The 18,688-nt window shown below is 41.4% G+C and overlaps 1 protein-coding gene and 1 pseudogene across 1 annotated transcript in view; one reads left to right on the top strand and one right to left on the bottom strand.

The window, feature by feature from the left end:
• Btbd7 (BTB domain containing 7) overlaps positions 1-18,688 on the bottom strand; it is a 68,501-nt gene that overhangs the window by 30,100 nt on the left and 19,713 nt on the right. The window lies entirely within an intron of this gene.
• LOC122118669 lies at positions 1,595-2,360 on the top strand (annotated as a pseudogene).

Raw genomic sequence — 18,688 nt, 5'->3', positions numbered from 1 at the left:
AGGGAGAAAGAAGAGTAAATAAAAATGATAGGGTTGTAAAAGCTGACCAGAGGAAGGCCACAGATGACACCTGACTGATAGAGCATTCATCTGAGAAAAATACAGGTTGGTTGCTATTTATGAAGATTCTTCTATCATTCAAATAAAAATTACCTTGCATTAATAGTTTAATCTCTCAAAAATTGGCAAAGCATTAAAGTTTTGTGCTCATCTAGGTTTAATTCTGGTTAAATGAAAAAGAAATAAGTGGTTTAAGTGAAAAAGATGCTAGAGAAAACAGCTATGCCATTTCAAGAACTTAAAGAAAATCTGTGGACAGATGGCTATTCTCTTTAAGACAGGTCATTTTAAATATAAAGATAACAATATGTAAAATCTGAATGATATAGACTATAGAAGGAAAAATGGCTAAAGTTGGGTAGAAATTCTTCATTAAGACTATTATAAATTAAAAATAATCCTGGTCATATTAAAAAAAAAAGAAGCATTTAAATGCCATCATGACAAATAGTAACAATATGGCTACTTCACAGATTGCTTTCCAATAAATTTGGAGCTTTATAGCCTAACAAAAGGACACCAAATCATGGAAGGTAAGAAGAACCCACTGTTGAGGTGATACAAGATCATTAGCAGCCAATATGGCACCTATATCAAGTAGTGCTTCCTTCTCTTTTCTGATGAGGAGAAATACAGAGATCTGTATTTTTTTTTAAACAAAGCTTTTTTAACAAATACTTTTTCTTAAACAAGATGCTACTAGTTTATTATCATGAGACAGGACCTGCTGCTTTTGGCATGTCATTAACACCTTCTTGCACATGAAAGGCACTAAATAAAAATGTGCTGAATACACAAATGAGATCCTTGAAGATATGAAGTGAATGACAGAACTGTGGTTAACAGAACCATTTATAAACAGTACTGATTAACTTGCAAGTAGAGTCTCTATCTTTGCCATGTTGGACAAGAACTTGGCTATAGATGTGGAATGTATGTATTAGATGTGGAAGCCTGGTTAACAACACATTGAAAAGCAGAGTCATAACTGGCAACAAAGTCAAGATGAATATGAAATAGAATTATACTTAAGACTAATAAAAATCAACTTCACAGTAGATGATAGGGGTGAACTTAGCTTAATTACTACCTATGTAAAGTAGTACTATCTGGGTATTTTAGCTCCACGAATGTAAACTATAAACCTGGATGCCATAAAGATAAGGCAATCTCAGACTCTAAAAGAACAAGCATGTAATCTTCATCAGAGGCTAATGCTGCATAGCACTGCTCTCTTGTTGTTCTGAGCCCCATGTGTTAGATAGGCAGTTATCAAACCACTGGATGCCCAGAAAGGTTAAGAGAATAGTAGCTTAAGACTTGTAACAGAAAAGCTCCCAACTAGCTTACTGGGTTTATGTAAGAGGAAACTGAGAGTCACAAGAGCTCTCTACATGCCTGGTACCCCCTCTCCCCCCACAAGGAAATGGCCATGAAGCTGCAAAGAACCCAGGCATCATGGCTTCAGTTGAGCCTGCGCTAATGAGTCAGGGCAGCAGGAAAACCTGAGCAGTTCTATGAAGACAGGGAGGCCATGGTGTCCAGCAGTAACTGGCTATCAGGGGGAATGTCATGCTGAGAATGGCCTACTGGAGCCAGAATTTGTACTATTTATTTTTGTGAAGAGGCAAATCATGTGCTTTGCAATGAAATCTAGAAGGGAGCCTCATGTCCCCATGGGATACAATGCCCCCAACGACCTGAAAAAAGAGAAAGATACTCAACTTTCTAGAGCTCAGGATACCACCTGTGAACTCCAACTCCCTGCAGATGATGATGCAACACTGCTACAACTGGAAACACAGGGAAATCAAAGTTGCTACAACTATCTCTCTCTCTATGTATATAGGATGAAAGCTTTTGATGTAATCTGTGCCTCTGATATCCTGTTTTATGCATAAGGCCGACACCCTCATTACTTAATAGGCAAGAATTTCTGCTCCTACTTGCTAGGTCTACAAAATACCACTACTACTCTTTTCAAGGGTATGCAAAAGGCTCTCGTTGATATCCTGGTGGATGGCTATGTACAGCCTACTGTGGGACAGGGGTTTTTGGCCAGACTGGATACCTGCACTAACCAGACAGCTCTGAGTGAGCAGGTCACTGTGGTAAAAGCATGAATAGGGAGCTCTCAACAATACCCAGTAGGTGGGCAAAGACCAAATTCAGTCCCCTGAAGTCTCCCCAACAATAATCAGCTCTCTATCTCCCCTTCAGGTCAGAGTAAAGACACCAAATACTTTCTTGCTCTGAAGAGCTTTAAGGACAACAATAACAAATTGGAGAGTATACTGTGATAGAGCAGATGGACTCTGGCACAGATTAAGCCAGACAGCTACTTGCTGGGAAGCCCTCAGGACATCTGGCTCAGCAGGCTCAGACTGTAATCAGCTAAATTCTCCATTATGTCCAGAGTTCAGAGAGCTTGTGTCTGAAGGGTCATTCTCCTACTTTTTGTTGTTGTTGGTTGTGGGGCCTGAACTCTAGGCCTGGGCTCTTCAGCTCAAGCTTAGTGCTCTACCACTTGAGCAACAGCACCACTTCCGGCTTTTTCTATTTATGTGGTGCTGAGGAATCGAACCCAGGACCTCATACATGCAAGGCAAGCACTCTACCACTGAGCCACCTTCCCAGCCCCTCCCCTACTTTTTCATATGGGCATTTTCAGAACATTAAGACTTTTTTTTTCCCCAGTAGTAGCACTTTGCTGAGTTTGACTTCAGAAGTCATTACTATTTATTTGTATCAAAGCTTCCTTAAAAATTCTCCCTTATCAGGGATACAGGACCCATTGCAACAATGAGATGTACAAGTCGTTATGTCGAAAAATGAACTTTACAACTTTGGTGGGGGGGATGGGATGGGGGGGAGGATATGAAGGGATGGGAAGGGGAAACAAAGGAGGAGGCTACAATGCTTGATAAGAAATGTGCTCATTATCTTACAATGTAATTGTAACTCCTCTGTACAGTATTTTCACACACACACAAAAAATCTTCCCTTATGGGCTGGGAATGTGGCTTAGTGCTTGCCTAGCATGCATGAAGCTCTGGGTTTGATTCCTCAGTACCACATAAGCAGAAAAAGCCGGAAGTGGCACTGTGGCTCAAGTGGTAGAGCGTTAGCCTTGAGCACAGAGAGGCTCAAGAACAGAGCCAAGGCCCCGAGTTCAAGGCCCAGGACCGGCAAAAAAGAAAAAAAACCCTTCCCTAGCTGGGCACCGGTGGCTCACGCCTGTACGTCTAGCTACTCAGGAGGCTGAGATCTGAGGATCTTGGTTCAAAGCTAGCCTGGGCAGGAAAGTCGGTGAGACTCTTCAACAAACTACCAGAAAACAAGAAGTGGTGCTGTGGCTCAAGTGGCAGAGTGCTAGCCTTGAGCTGAAGAGCTAAGGAACAGCAACCAGGCCCAGAGTTCAAGCCCCACAACTAGGGGGAAAAAAAGAAAAAAAATACCTTTCTTATTTTTAGCCAGCATTTACCTTCACTGCTGTGGTCTATTTAATCCCAAAGGTGGGGAGTTGAGATGTCTTCTATGTCTATCCTACTATACTCAAATGAATAGCTTTAACTGTTTGGGTTAGGGCATTTCAGAGTTGACTGGTGAAAAGGCAGAAAAGAACTGGGGGGAAAATAACTAGGGAGTAGGATGAGTAAGAAAGTGGTGGTGGTAAACTACAGTATATTGAAACATTAGTACAACTTTTCAAGGATCTGCCCTTTGGTCATTATACTCTTGTGAATAAAGTGAATGAAGAAGGTCCTCACATCTGGCATAATCTATGTCAACATACAAGACAACGTGAAGACTCCAATACAAAAACAAAAAACAAAAAAACCACCAGAACACCAGAAGTAGAGCTGTGGCTCAAAGTGGTAGAGTGCTCAAGGACAGCACCCAAGTTGAGTTCCAGTCCCACAACTGTCAAAAAAAAAAAAGGACAAAGTGGCTTTTCCTAATAAACCAATAAATTGGTCTGAATTCATAAATCAGTTACTTAATAAATTATTAAAAAACAACCCCTTTAGGAAAGTAGGAGCAGGGAATGGTTTAGCAAATTAGGGACAGAGTACACAGAGCCCTTATACCAAATAGGAACCAAGGTCAGAGGATATGTAAGCTGTATCTATCACAAATATAAAGTAACTTTACTTGATTTGTTTTTATTTTTGTTAGTCTTGGGGTTATCACTCAAGGCTTGGGGCACTATCCTTGAGATTTTTCCCTCAAAGATAGTGCTATACCATTTTGAGCCACTTGAGTTTTTTGTTGGTTTCGTTCCTGTCTGGGCTGACTTCAAACCTCAATCCTCAGATCTCAGCCTCCTGAGTAGATAGGACGATAGACATGAGTCACCAGCGCCTGGCAAAGTAACTTTAATTTACTCTACACATTAGAATAACATTCTTGTAAAGAAAACTGAGATGACCACAATGAGATCTGCACATAAATGATACCTTAAGACATAAAACTGTGCTGAAGAGAGAAATATGGAAAAGTTCAAATAGTATACATAATTTTACAGTGATTTTTGTTAAACTGAAGTGAACAGAAGTCAACCAGAAGTTAGTGGAAGACTTCAGGCTGGTCAAAATTGGGAGTAAACGTTAGGGTGAGTTTGATAGGAAAGGCAACCTTACAGAAGACTGAAGCTGGGGGAAGTTAGAGGTAAAGATGTGTTACAATTCTATTTCCCCAGGATACTGACAGAGGTAAAGAAAGAAAATTAAAGATAACATGATCATAAATTTAAGCTTCTAAGGTTATATAAAAGCAGGATAGGTAGTGGGGCTGGGAAGGTGGCTCAGTGGTAGAGTGCTTGCCTTGCATGCCTGAGGCCCTGGGTTTGATTCCTCAGCGCCACATAAGCAAAAAGAAAAAAGCCGGAAGTGGCACTGTGGCTCAAGTGTTAGAGCACTAGCCTTGAGCTGAAGAGCTGAGGGACAGCGCCCAGGCCGAGTTCAGGCCCCACGACCGGACCCAAAAACAAAACAAACAAACAAAAAAAGCAGGATAGGTAGGAAAAATGGACTTTGAAATTAGACTGGACTTGAAATTCTAGCTTTGCTACTTAATAGCAAAGTAATACTAACACGAATCCCTCAAGACCAAGACAGGAGAGAATGCTCATGTATATACAGTGAAGGTACTCATTTCTTTCCTTTTCTTTTTAAATTTTTTCTTTTTCCTTTTGGGTGGTTGTAGGGCTTGAACTCTGGGCCTGCGTGTTGTCCCTGAGCTCTTCAGCGCAAGGCTAGCTAGCGCCCTACCACTAGAGCCACAGCACCACTTTGGTTTTCTGGTAGTTAACTGGAGATGAGAGTCTCATAGACAGGCCTGACCTAGCTAGCCAGTTTTGAACCGTGATCCTCAGATATCAGCCTCCTGAGATATCAGCCTCCTAGATATCAGCTAGGATTATAGGTGTAAGCCACTAGCACTTCATGAAGGTACCCATTTCTAATGAGTACAACACCATATATTCTATCTTGGCAGTTATCAAGCCATCAGAAGTCAAGGAACTTTTTTGTAAATTATTATTTATTACTATTTTAAAGGTGATGTACAGAAGTATTACATTTACATGATTCATGTGAGGAGTATATTTCCTTTTGTACAGTGTCTTCCCTTCCTTCACTCTCTCCTCCCTTCAATCTCCACCCCCAAGTTGTATAGTTCACTTAAGGAACAGTTTGTTTGTAAATTTCTACTCTGTTATGGTCAAATATGTTAGTAAAATTCAGCAAAAGTGCTACTTTAATATCATGACAACAAATTGCAAGAAAAATTTCTATACTCTCAATTGCTGTATTTATCTCATTGCGGGCACGCTTTGAACAGGACTGTTCTAGCAAGTCCTTTCATCTGGGGTTTATTATCTTACCTTCAGCTATGTGAAAAGCATAGCAGCCCTGAGAACAAGCCATCTTTGTTAACCTACAGGGGCCCAGAACCCTAGAAACTTAGGAGGAGGTACATGTTGCTTGTCATATGAAACGGAGGTTGTCATGGTGCTTGTCATGCAGCAATGGTTGACTAACAAACCATGTAACTTTCTGGATGAACTCAAAAGCTTTTTATTTTATTTTTTTGTCAGTTGTGGGGCTTGAACTCTGGGTGCTGTCCCTCAGCTCTTCAGCTCAAGGCAAGAACTCTACCACTTGAGCCACAGCACCATTTCTGGTTTTCTGGTGGTTTATTAGAGATAAGTGTTTCACAGACTTTCCTGTCAGGGCTGGCTTTGAACTGCAATCCTCAGATCTTAGCCTCCTGAGTAGCTAGGATGACAGGTGTGAGCCAACAGCGCCCGGCTTCAAATGCTTTTATTAACAATTTCCTTATAAAAGAGAAACTTGAGTGAGCATGGTATACCTCTGTAATCCAGCATTCAGGAGGCTGAGGCAGGAAAATGACTTGAGGCCAACCTGAGTTACATAGTGAGACCTGTCTCAAAACAGTCAAACCAAACCAAACAATCCTCTACCTGTAGTTAAGTCATTGAGTGGATAAAAGACACAAATGCACTCTGCTCAAGTAGCATTTTCAGTCACACTGGTGTGAGGTTGGTAGGCAGTATAAAGTCTAACACTTCCCTCTATTCTCTTTCACCAGAATCTTTTCTTTCCTATTCTTAGTGGCAAATGTCTCTTTGCCAAAATTTGAGCTATAGAATCAATATGGCTGGGATCTAAAGAAGTAGAACTAATTTAATATTTAGTAGCACACATGATTGTTACTGTTGTATGTTAAATAGGACCACTTTCTATTTTTATTCTAATTTTTTTCCTCTTTATGTTTTGTGATAATTAAAAAAGTCACAAGCTTAACAGGTCTCTAATATATTACCAGGATCTGATTCCTAGGCATGCCCTCCTACTTGTTTAATCACAGTGGGAAACCTTGCATTGCCTCCAGGCCATCAGGAAATATATAAACGGCTTGTAGATTTGGAGTTTCATAATGGGGCTGAGATGGGAAGAGAAGGAAGAAAACAGGAAAAGGAAAGAAATGAGGGAGAGATTATAGCTCACTAGACAACACAAAACAGGATCACAAATTAGAGCAAAGCTGGCCTTGCATTGTGACTGTTCAATGGTACCAAAGTTGGAAATAAGACTCAAAGTATTAATAGGCTTAAAGAAAATATTCTTTGGTTCTGTCCTGTACATTTATTGATTCTGAATCTCAAGGAAAGAAATCATAAAACAAGAGGGATGAGGGTGGCAGAAAGCAAAGAGATTGGCTTTGAATTTCTTACTATCACTTCCATCTTACTATTACTTCCATCACTAACTCTTGATTCTGTTACTAGTATGTGTAGGATCAAAACATAGTCTCAGTCAGGCATGGTGGTGCACTTATAATCCCAGCATCTGGGTGATGGAGGCAGGAGAATCCTTAGTTTGAGGTCAGTCTGGGCTACACAGAGGTTTGAGACCCTGTCTCAAAACAAAACAACAAAAACCCTCTATAAGTCTTGTTCCCTGTGTGTAGGTTGAAATAATCTATCAGTGTTCACTGAATTATCAAAAATATTAAGGGAGCCAATGTGTCTATATACTACCCTTTTTCTCTATGCTAGAAATCTTAACTTTCAACATGCCTACCTACATATGCCCTCCTTTAACTTTGACTTCTACTCTGTGCCTGACTCCTTGAAAATGCCTATTCATTATTTGAATTTCCACTTTCTCCTATACTACACCTTTGCTCAAAGTCTCAGCACCTTACATATCAACTCCCCAAAAGCTTCCTTCTACTATCTCTCCCTCCATTTCAGTCTACACTGAACACTGCTGAAAGGTTTGTAATTCCTGAAACATCATTATCATCACACCATCGCTACTTATTTTAAAAAAGAAACAAAACTGCCAGATCTAAGGCAGAAAATGAGAATGGGATATATGAGCTAGAAGCCTAGCCAGGCTGTGCCTCAGTGTTGGTCACTGTGACTTCTGAGAATAGGTGGACAAATGTTTCTCTATATTCATCAGAAGGACAATTTTGAAGTCTGAACCTGGTCCAGGGAACCAGACTAGTGACCCACACTCATCCTGCTCTCTCACCTTCCAGCTTTACCTGCTGTTCTTGGCAGCATTTACAAATAAAAGTAAAATAAAAAATAATAAATAAAATAAAAAATAAACAAGCACACCATGCAAGCCTGGTGTGCTTTTGGCAGACTGCAGGGAAAGGGAGGAGATATCCAGACAAAGGTACCTAGTTACAGAAAGTAAGATTCTTGAATGAAATTCTACAACTAGATCACTCACTTTCTACAACTAGATCACTCAGGGTGTGTGTGTGTGTGTGTGTGTGTGTGTGTGTGTGTGTGTGTGTGTGTGTGTGTGTGTGTGTGTGTGTGTGTGTGTGTGTGTGTGTGTGTGTGTGTGTGTGTGTGTGTGTGTGTGTGTGTGTGTGTGTGTGTCACTCAGGGGTGTGTGTGTGTGTGTGTGTCACTCAGGGGTGTGTGTGTGTGTGTGTGTGTGTGTGTGTGTGTGTGTGTGTGTGTACGTACTCCTGCGCCAGGGGAGTGTGTGTGTGTGTACCCCTGCACCCAGCAACATGCCAACAGGGAGTTTTCACTAGAGTAGATCAACATCAACTTGAAACGCAAACTTAGTATAAAGCCTTGATACTGTCTAACTTTAATTAACAGCCTTAGAAGCCAAGGAAACTCAAAACTACGAGCTCAACTTAGCAAACCCTCAAATTCAGGCATCCTTTAAAGTCTGAAGACTTAAAAACTCCATTTCCTGGGCTGGGAATGTGGCTTAGGTGGAGTGCTTGCCTAGCATGCATGAAGCCCTGGGTTTGATTCCTCAGTACCACATAAAACAGAAAATGCCAGAAGTGGTGCTCAACTGGTAAAGAACAAAAGACGCTCAAGGACAGTGCCCAGATTCAAGCCCCAGGACAGCAAGGAAGCAAGGAAGGAAAGAAGCAAGGAAGGAAGGAAGGAAGGAGAGAGGGAGAAAGGGAGGGAATGAGGAAGGGAGGGAGAGAGAGGGAGGGAGGGAGGGAGGGAGGAAGGACACCAAGAAAACAAAAGAAAAAAAACCTCTATTTCCTGAAATTTTAGGAAGACTGTCAACTTAGGCTAAAATTTTAATTGGAAGTACATCAGAGCTATTAAAAGAAAAATTGAAAGTCATCTACCTGTAATCCCAGCTACTTGGGAGGCAAAAAGCAGGAAGATCAGTTTAAAGCCATCTTGGACAACAAGCTAGCAAGACAGCTCTACTACTCCACCACTTCAACAAAATAAAGAGCTGGATGTAGAAGCATGTGCAGCTATGAGGAAGACCTAATACAGATAGGTAGGAGGATCCAGGACCCAGGTCCAGGATAGCCCTGGGCAGAAATGTGACACCTATCTAAGAAATAATCTAAAGCAAAAATTGGCTGGAGGCCTGGCTTAAGTGGTAAAGTGCTCGCTGCAAGGCTGAACTCAAACACAGTACTATAGGAAACATTATTTTTTTTTTTTTTGCATGAAAGTTCATTAACTCTTCAATGATAAAAATCTGGGCCCTATTTTTCTTTGTTGTTGTTGGTAGTGTGGCTTGAACTCAGGGCCTGGATGCTATCCCTGAGCTCTTCTGCTTAAGGCTAGTTCTCTACTATTTTGAGTCACAGCACCACTTCCAATTTTTGAGTGGTTACTTAGAGATAAGAATCGCACGGGGACTTTCCTGCTGAGGCTGGCTTTGAACCGCGATCCTCAGATCTCAGCCTCCTGAGTGGCTAGGATTACAGGTGTGAGCCATCGGCATCCAGCAAAAACCTAGTCCTTGAAAGGTATACTTGGACACAGAAACCTGGAATGGGGTTATTTGTATGGATAAGCTGAGAATGTTAAGCTCCAAGACTCATTTGCTCCACAGATGCTTGTCCTCTTTTAAGATCTAGCCCGGACTCCTCTTACTAACCACTAATCAGGATCAGGTTCATAGCACAGTCTAAATGGGAAAACACAGTTCTCCTGTTTGGAAGAAAGAAATATAGACACCCAAAGAATGGCAAGACCTGGCTATGTACACTAGTAAGTCCATTCATGGGTGTGGATATTGAGGATATCGGACAAGAAGAAGCTCATTTAGAACCCCAAAATTTATTGGGAGTATATTCTGGTATTTCTTTGTCTGACCACAACAAAAACCTGGCATTTTTAACAACTATACATAAAGAGAGCTCAGATACCTCTGGGTCACTCCACCCCCAGTAGGCTGTCTATACCGTTTGAAGTACTGACAAAGGGGAATAGAAAATCTAAGGTGGCTGAGATAATTTTTTAGGGTCTCAACTTGCATAAGCTTCAAGTATCTCCGGATTATCTATTTGGAAGGTAATATGAGAAACTACAGACGGAACTGAGTAGGTGAAGGAAAGAGCTGGGAAGGCAAGAGACTTTAATTATTCAAGGTAAAGAAACTCTACTCTATTGAGTGCAAGGGAAGTTGCCAGTTTGTATCTTCAGTTCTTAGTAAAATCAATCACTGACCACAAACTCCAGCAAATACTGAAAGGATATGGCAAGGCTTTCTTCCCTGACATTATTCTCTTTTGATAGGAAGGTGAAAATCTCTGAGATTCATACTACATGTGTGAAAATATACAGGGACTACACCTCTACTATTTATTCCTGTAACTTTTGTAAAGTTGAGGGGGGGGGTGTGGAGAAAAAGATGGGAAAGAAGCTAAAAGCTTCTAAGAAAAACCTTTAGTAATTTACTAAAGGATGAGGTTAAAGTACAGACAACAGATAAAAGATTTCAATTTCTTTTCATGCCATGAAGCATACACAGGATCAAATTTTAGTACCCTTACTTACGATACTTATGCTTATTTTGGAAACTAATGGTGCTATTCTTGTTGGTTTTATATGCCAGTAATGGGGCTTGAACTCAGGACCTCATGCTCTTGCTTATTAGTTTCTTTGCTCAAGGCTGGTGCTGGACCACTTGAGTATGGCTTCTCCACTTGCAGCCTTTTTTGGTTAAGTGGAGGTAAGTGTCTCTTAGATTTGTTTGCAGGGGCTTAATCTCAGCCTCTTAACCTAACCTCAAACCTTCTAACCTTAAAACTCTTGAGTGGCTAGGATTATAAGCATGGGTTTATTGGTGCCCTGCTCAATAAACTAAAGTTCTTGAACTTTTCATTTTTAATGTTTATTTACATGTAAGTGTTCTAAGAACAGAATGATGTCTACTTAAGAGGCTGAGATCTGAGGACTGCAGCTTGAAGCCTGCCTAGGCATGGAAAGTCCTTGAGACTTATCTACAATTAACCAGCAAAAGCTGGAAGTGGAGGTGTCGCTTAATTGGTAGTGCCAATCTTGAGAAAAAAGTTCAGGGACAGTGCATAGGCTCTGCGTTCAAGCCCTAGTATTTACACACATAAATAAAAAGAATTCCAGTACTCAGTGAGAAACATACAGGTATATACCGCTTTATCTAAAAACAAAACCCCCCATTTACCTTGGATATCAAAGTAACAAGTATCTTGTTCACATTCTTAAACCATTATCCCATTAACAAGAAAGAATAAATTAATACCCTTATTTCCACTGCAACAACAACAAAAAAGAGGGGAAAATAACCTACAAATTTTGAGGTAAAAACTTATAATTGTTATTTCAAAAAACTTCCATTACTTATTTTTAAAATTCATTATTTTCATATATGTTGGTAACTGGGACTTGAACTCAGAGCTTCATAATGTTGCTTGGCTTATCTGCTCAAGGCTTGCATTCTACCATTTGAGCTACACCCCCCACTTCCAGCTTATTGCTGGTTAACTGAAGATAAGAATTTCACATATTTTTCTGCCTAGGCTAGTTTCACACCACAATTGGCCTCCTGAGTAAGGAGGATTGCAGCCTTGAGCTACCAGCACCCCTCTCGGTACTGTTAGACATGTGGACATTTTACCTTCAAATATCATGACATACAAAACATTTAAATTTTTTTTTTTTTTTGGGTCCAGTCATGGGGCGTGAACTCTGGGCCTGGGTGCTATCCCTCAGCTCTTCAGCTCAAAGCTAGCACTCTACCATTTGAGCCACAGCTCCACTTCCGGCCTTTTTTCTTTTTGCTTATGTGGTGCTGAGTAATCGAACCCAGGGCCTCATGCATGCAAGGCAAGTGCTCTACCACTGAGCCACCTTCCCAGCCCAACATTTACATTTTAATAAGCATGGCAATATTAAAACAGGAGGCATATAAAAATGTTTTAACACTTCAAAGTTTTCCTCTCCATGGATATGTATGAATAAATACTAAAGTAAGGCTAGCACAGACAGATATTCCTTTTCACTGAAGTACATTTAAAAATGGTTAAAGCCATGCAGTTCAGGCCAGTTATTGTCACTGAATATTTTAGCAGTTCTATAAATATACTCTAAGATTCAATCCTTTGGAGACATTTATAAATATATACTTTATGATTCCAGTATGATACTAGGGAGTAAGACTACATGGATGGATCCTTCCTTCCTTTCCTTCCTCTCTTCCCTCCCCCACCTCACTCTTTCTTTTCTTCTTTTTTTTTGGCTAGATTTGGGGCTTGAATTCTGGACCTGAGTGCTGTCCCTGAGCTCCTTTTGCTCAAGGCTAGCACTGTATTACTTGAGCCACAGTGCCACTTTGGCCTTTTCTATGATTAACTGAAGGTAATTATATGGGCATCTCACAAACTTTTCTACCCAAGCAGGCTTCAAACTGCAATCCTCAGATCTCAGCCTCCTGAGTTACTAGGATTACATGTGTAAGCCAACCAGTGCCTGGCTAAACCCTTTTTATTTTCTATTTTTTATTTCTTAATTTTTTGTCAGTCATGGGCTTGAACTCAAGACCTGGGTGCTGTCCTTGAGCTTTTGTGCTCAAGGCTAATGCTTCTGCCATTTTGAGCTACAGCTCCACTTCCTGTTTCCTAGTGATTAATTGGAGGTAAAAGTCTCTCAGACTTTCCTGCCCAGGCTGGCTTTGAACTGGGATCCTTAGATCTCAGACTCCAGAGTCACTAGAATTACAAGCCTGAGTCATCCATCAGTGCCAAGCTAACACCCCCTCCTTTTTTTTTTTCTTATCGGTCATGGGGCTTGAACTCTGGGTCTGGGCGCTGTCCCTCAGCTCTTCAGTTCAAGGCTAGCGCTCTATCACTTGAGCCACAGTGCCACTTCCGCCTATTCTGTTTATGTGGTGCTGAGGAATCAAACCCAGGGCGTCATGCATGTGAGGCAAGCACTCTAACTCTGAGCCACTTTCCCAGCCCCAGATAACCCTTTTTAAAAAAATATTTTTGGGGCTGGGAAGGTGGCTCAGTGGTAGAGTGCTTGCCTTGCATGCATGAGGCCCCTGGGTTCGATTCCTCAGCACCACATAAGCAAAAAGAAAAGAGCCGGAAGTGGCACCGTGGCTCAAGTGGTAGAGCACTAGCCTTGAGCTGAAGATCTGAGGGACAGCAGTTCCCAGGCCCAGAGTTCAGGCCCCACGATTGGACCCCCACCCAAAAAAACAATATTTTCTATACATATTTATTGAGTTTAACAGCAGCAAATTAATCTTCATCTGTTTATGTTCTTTTCACCAATGCTTCACTTTTCCTTCCAAAATGTAGCATGCCACATCCCCCAGCCATTTGAAGTTACCAGATTGTTTCTTGGAAAGTTGCAATCACTTCAAGTAATGCAGTATTTTAACCACCACCAGCTAATGGACTTGGGCATTCACCTTGTTACCTCCCATGTGGTCCTATGCAGTTTTTTCAGCCATCTTCTACAACAAACTTCTAGGAAACATTTGTCCTAACGAAACTATCTCCATGTATCTTCAAAACACACAGGCCTTATTGTACCTCCTGGGGCCGGGCCAGCTGGCGCCACAGTCCCACTGGTGTGGCTGACAAAGCACCGCAAGCCACGCTCCCTGGGCTGCCACAAGGGAAAGCAATCCTTAACTTAAAAATCACCTGCACCTTGGACTCCTTTAGTTTTTGTAGTCCTTGGAAGAGTAAGGTAAAACAGGAATAGCTGAATTTAACTATGACAACTTATAAAACTATACTGGAGCTTTAGGGGAAAGCAACCATTAGGCTATTTATCCTAGTGTTGCTAAAAGGGCTTATAGTAGAATGAGAGTTTACACCAGATAGCTCACCTTCAGGAAACATTATGTGAACCATTTTGTATGACTTTAGTTGGCTATGTAATATCAAAAGTTCCCTGCATCTGAAACAGGATAGGCTGAATATAAGATATGCATTATTGTTTTAAAAGAGTCTGAGGGGCTGGGAAGGTGCTCAGTGGTAGAGCGCTTGCCTTGCATGCCTGAGGCCCTGGGTTCGATTCCTCAGCACCACATAAGCAAAAAGAAAAAAGCCGGAAGTGGCGCTGTGGCTCAAGTGGTAGAGTGCTAGCCTTGAGCTGAAGAACTGAGGGACAGTGCCCAGGCCCAGAGTTCAGGCCCCATGACTGGACCCAAAAAAAAAAAAATTAAAGAGTCTGAATTTTAAGACTGGAAACTTGGAACTGTGATTTTAAGTGATATGTAAGAAAGTAATTCTTATCCTTGCGAAGTCCCCACTGAAGTGGTAACAGTTTTAGAACAGTGAAGGCTCTCATACTGTGAACCAGGCACTGTTGCCTGCATGCCTATGAAGAGGAGGAGATGCATTCAAGTTGGAAAACCTAGATGGTTCTTTCAGGGCCTTTCCAACCTAGTTATCCATTTTGGAATTTTACAAATTAGTCATTTATTTTACTTTTTGGTCAGTTGTGGGGCTTGAACTCAGGGCCTGAGTGCTGTCCCTCTGCTCTTCAGCTCAAGGCTAGCGCTCTACTAAAGCCACTTCTGGCTTTTTTCTGCTTATGTGGTGCTGAGGAATTGAACCCAAGGCCTCATGCATGTAAGGCAAGCACTCTACCACTGAGCTACTTTCCCAGCCCAGTTCATTTATTTATTTGAACCCAAGGCCTCATGCATGTAAGGCAAGCACTCTACCACTGAGCTACTTTCCCAGCCCAGTTCATTTATTTATTTATTTATTTATTGGTCCGGTCGTGGGGCCTGAGCTCTGGGCCTGGGCGCTGTCCCTTAGCTCTTCAGCTCAAGGCTAGCCCTCTACCACTTGAGCCACAGCGCCACTTCCGGCTTTTTTTCTTTTTGCTTATGTGGTGCTGAGGAATCGAACCCAGGGCCTCAGGCATGCAAGGCAAGCGCTCTACCACTAAGCCACCTTCCCAGCCCCAGTTCATTTATTTTTTATTCTTGGTGGTAACTGAGCTTTGAACTCAGGGCCTCACAATTGCTCTCCCACTTGCTTAGCGGGCACTTTTTTTTTTGTCATGGGGCTTTAACTCTGGGTTTGAGTGCTGTCCCTCAGCTCTTCAGCTCAAGGCTAGCGCTTTTGCCACTTGGGCCACATCGCCACTTCCATTTTTTTGGTGGCTGATTGGAAATACGTGTTTTACGGCCTTTCCTACACGGGCTAGCTTTGAACCTCGATCCTTGTATCTCAGCCTCCCGAGTAGCTAGGATTACAGACATGAGCCACCGGAGCCCGGCACTCTATTTCTTGAGCCATGCTTCAGTCTTGCTTTTTGCTGGTTATTTGGAGATGGAGTCTAGTAAACTTATCTGCTTATCAACTTTCTGAGTAGCTAGAATTGCAGGCTTGACACAGTAGACCCTGGCAATTCTTTAGACTGCATATGTTCTAGTGAACGTTTCAACAACTTGCAGGTGTACCATCCTCGGCATAAATACTGCTTACCTCAAAAGAAAATAGCACAGTGTTGCCACCAAAGTCTACATGAACATTTCAGTGCCAGACATTTTATTGTAGATTTTAACCTTTTTCTCTGGATAAAGAATGCATTTTCAACTTTAGAAGAACTTTCAGTCCAAAATGGTCTAGGCACTGAATTTTTCATATCTTTAGTTATTATGGATATTTTGCTAAATTAAAAATCTGAGAACTAGGGCTGGGAAGGTGGCTCAGTGGTAGAGCGCTTGCCTTGCATGCCTGAGGCCCTGGGTTCGATTCCTCAGCAACACATAAGCAAAAAGAAAAAAGCCGGAAGTGGCTCTAAGGCTCAAGTGGTAGAGCACAAGCCTTGAGCTGAAGAGCTGAGGGAAGCCCCCAGGCCCAGAGTTCAGGCCCCATGACCGGACCGCCCCCCCCACCCCCTAAAAAAATCTGAGAACTAGCCGGGCGTCAGTGGCTCATGCCTATAATCTTAGCTACTCAGGAGGCTGAGATCTGAGGATCACAGTTCAAAGCCAGCCCAGGGAGGAAAGGCCATGAGACTCTTATCGCCAATAAACCACCAGAAAACTGAAAGTGGCGCTGTAGCTCAAGTGGTAGAGCTCTAGTCTTGAGCTAAAGAGATGAGGGACAGAGCCCAGTCCCAGAGTTCAAGCCCCATGACCCACAAAAATAAATAAATAAATAAATAAATTTAAAAGCTGAGAACTGAGAGAAATAACCAAACTTTTTCCCTCAGTAACTTGGTCATGTTTCAAGAGTCCATGGTTGGAACCACACATAAAACAACACTTACTGTTTCTATTCACTCATCCATTTCTTTCTATCCTCTCTCCATTGCCCTGCTAGTGACACTCTTTCCTGTCTCAGTTAAATGGAGCTGGCAGTTCATTTTGCTTGCTTTCTCTTTGCAAATTAGTTTGAATGTACTTCCTGAAGAATAATGGGACTAAGCTAAAGACTGTTATCAACAGATCAGAATAGTAAATACAGGAGATTGAACCCAAGGCTGGTGCTTAGTCACTTCAGTCCCCCCCTTCCTCCCTCTCATCTTTGCTGTACGACTTTTTAAATCTTATCTATTTCTGGCATTTTGTAGCCATAGCAAGAAGGATTTCTATAATATTATGTACAATTCAGAGCCCATCAAATGTCATCTTCTTTTTATTTTAAATTATGCAGAATTTAATTATAAGTCTTTTCTCAGAAATAAGCAGTGTTTTCTCTGTGATAATGAAATTCCAAGGATTGGTGGCAGGAAAGGTAATGTGTAAATTTATGGTATCACATTTTGTCTTGACTTGAAAGTTCTATTCCTTACTACATCTTCTCATATTATCATTTATATGTGACTTTTAAAGTAAAGCACAATAGTTAAAATCAAGACCAGAACTTTTAGTGTTCAGTTTCCTACTGCATAGATTCAGATATAAATAATAAATAAGTATCCCAATAAGGGTGATGTTTTGTAAACATGAACTTTAGGTTCAACCTGTGTACTTTAAAAAAGAAAAAAAGGAATGTTTTTCATAAAAAAAAAAAAAAAAAAAGCTAAATCAATAGTAGCATATTCTCACTATTGTGGTCATACTGTAAGAACTATTTACCTAGTGAATGCTAAACACTGAGAAGTCAAAGTGACCAAATACCTGGTCTTATTTCTTCCAATCTAGTTATACACTATTAATTTTGTTGTTGTTGGTGGTGGTGGTTGTGGGGCCTGAACTTTGGGCCTGGGCACAATCCCTGAGCTCTTCAGCTCAAGACTAGCTCTACCACTTGAGCCACAGTGCTACTTCCAGTTTTCTGGTGGTTAATTGGAGGTAAGAGTCTCATAGACTTTCCTGCCTGAACCACGATCCTCAGATCTCAGCCTCCTGAGTAGCTAGGATTACAGGTGTGAGCCACCAGGTGCCTGGCTAATTTTTTTTATAAAACCAGTCCTGACAGCTTGAACTCTGAGCATGGGTGCTATCCCTAGCCTTCTTTTGCTAAGGGCTAGTGCTCTACCACTTTGAGCCATAGCTCCACCTCTGGTTTTTGAGTAATTGATTGGAGATAAGTCTCACAGGGACTTTTCTGTCCAGGCTGGCACTGATCCATGATCCTCAGATCTCAGGCTCCTGAGTAGCTAGGATTACAGGCCTGAGTCATGGGTGCCCAGCACTATTAGAAATTTTATTCTCTCTCCCCCCACCCCTTTGTACTGGGTTTTGAATTCAAGCCTTGCATTTGCTTGTTTTGTTTGCCAGGCTGGCATTTTACCACTTTAGCTGTGCCTCTAGCCCTACTTTTTTCAAAAAACTATAATTTTATTGTTATTACTAAGGTATTGTATAGAGAGTTATCATTTCCTAAATCAGGTAATGAGTACATTTTATTTTTGGACAATGTCATCCTTCCTCAGTTTTCTCCCAGTTTCCCCCTCCCGACCCTGCCCATAAGTTACATAGTTCATTTCCCACACAGTGTATATTGAATACCACAACTGCATTTGCTGATCATTCCTCCTCTTACTGTGCCTTCCTTCTTACACACACACACACACACACACACACACACACACACACACACATGCTAAAACACCATTACCATAACCAACAGAAAATCCCATGTTTCCATTTCCTGAAATTTGTTTTGATAAATAGTATTTTAAATGTTCAGAGGAGTTACATCTTTGGGTTTCTCCCCTAAGAGCTTCCTCCTTTAGTATGTTTTGTGTGTGAATGCCTAGACATGTATAAGTTACTCTGTCCAATTGTATTTTAAATCTAGCTTCCACATCTGAAAGAAAACATGCACCATTTGTCTCTCTGAGGTTGGCTTACCTTCTTTAACATGGTTTGTTCTAGATATC

This window comes from Dipodomys spectabilis, unplaced genomic scaffold (genome assembly GCF_019054845.1).
Source record: "Dipodomys spectabilis isolate Male_0828 unplaced genomic scaffold, ASM1905484v1 ptg000157l, whole genome shotgun sequence".
NCBI classification, from domain to species: domain Eukaryota; kingdom Metazoa; phylum Chordata; class Mammalia; order Rodentia; family Heteromyidae; genus Dipodomys; species Dipodomys spectabilis.
Note: the sequence above shows the minus strand (reverse complement) of the source record. Positions and strands in the feature narration are given on the sequence as shown.